The sequence below is a fragment of the Pteropus vampyrus genome, unplaced genomic scaffold (genome assembly GCF_000151845.1).
Source record: "Pteropus vampyrus isolate Shadow unplaced genomic scaffold, Pvam_2.0 Scaffold1000004951, whole genome shotgun sequence".
NCBI classification, from domain to species: Eukaryota; Metazoa; Chordata; class Mammalia; order Chiroptera; family Pteropodidae; genus Pteropus; species Pteropus vampyrus.
In genome coordinates, this window is record NW_011919353.1 from 1 (window position 1) to 1,476 (window position 1,476).

At 32.3% G+C, this 1,476-nt stretch overlaps 1 pseudogene; it reads right to left on the reverse strand.

Moving 5' to 3' along the window:
• Positions 1-777: 777 nt before the first annotated feature.
• LOC111735662 lies at positions 778-894 on the reverse strand (annotated as a pseudogene).
• Between the last annotated feature and the right edge of the window lie 582 nt (positions 895-1,476).

The following is a 1,476-nucleotide window of genomic DNA, read 5'->3' on the forward strand; positions in this document are numbered from 1 at the left end:
ACTAAAAGTAGTTTAAGTTTTTTTCAAATATTTTGTCCTTCATATTTACTCTAGAAGAGATTAGCCAAATTACTGTTTTTGAGATCATTTAAAATAATTCCTCTAGATAGTCAAACCCCCAACCAACTTAATACACTGTTAAAGTCATTTCATTTTGCTTTAGATTTTTAATTTTTAAAAATTTTGGTAAAATTAACCATTTTTAAATGTACAGCTCGGTAACAATAAATACTATCACACTGTTGTGCAACCAATCTCTAGAACTCTTTTCATTTTTCAAAACTAAAACTCTATACTCTTATTACTTTTCCAGTCTCTCCTACCCCAAACCCCTAATAACTACCCATTCACTTTCAGTTTCTATGAATTGGACTATGCTAGGTACTTTATACATGCAGAATCATATGGCATGTCTTTTTGCAACTGGCTTATTTCACTTTAGCACAATGTCCTCAAGGTTCATCTATATTGTAGCATGTGTCAGAATTTTCTTTTTTTAGGCAAACAATATTTCATTGTATGTATATACCAGATTTTATGTATTCATCCATTAAAAAACACTTGGGTTGCTTTCACCTTTTGGCTATTGTGAACAAAACTATGAACATGAGTGTGCAAATATGTCCTTCAGGTGCTTTCAATTCTTTTGGTTATATACCCAGAAGGAGGACTGCTGAATCATATGGTAATTGTTTTTAATTTTTTGAGAAAACATTATCTGTTTTCCACAGAAATTGCACCATTTTACTAATTCTGCCTTTAAAAAAAAAAAAAAAATGCCTATAGCACCTGATATTCCTAGGTGGTCCCATCCAAGTACTAACGAGGCCCGACCCTGCTTAGCTTCCGAGATCAGACAAGATAGGACACGTTCAGGGTGGCATGGCTGTAGACTGCACCATTTTACATTCCTATCAACAGTGCACAGAGGTTTAAATTTCTCCACATCCTCACCAAAACTTGTTATTTTCTGTTTTTTTGTTAGTGCCCATCTTAATGGGTGTGAAGTTGCTTTAGATTTTTAAGATTCCTGTCTTTTTTCATTTTGACTTAATTGGTTTCATAATTATGTGAAATCTTTACTTGATTCTAAAGTTAAATCTACATAATAAAGTACATTTAAATAGTTTCACTTTTATCCCTGTTTCATCTCTCTTTTCCTTAACAATATAGTTTCAAAGTAACACCTTAACAGCTTTTAGCTATACTTCTCATCCTTTTTTAACAGCTACATAGTGCTCCAGTGTTTATATTTACCATAGTTTATTCAAACAATCCCCTATTGACTGACATCTGGGTACAGATACTTCTATTTGAATATTTAACACTCAAGATATCCTAAATCATAGTAAATGTTAATCTCCTTTCCCAACCCCAAACATGGTCTTTTACTAATTCCTTTTTTCTCTAAAAGGCCGAAATACAAAGTCAAAGAACTTCTAAGAATAAGACTGGCATAATATCCATAACTGCTGA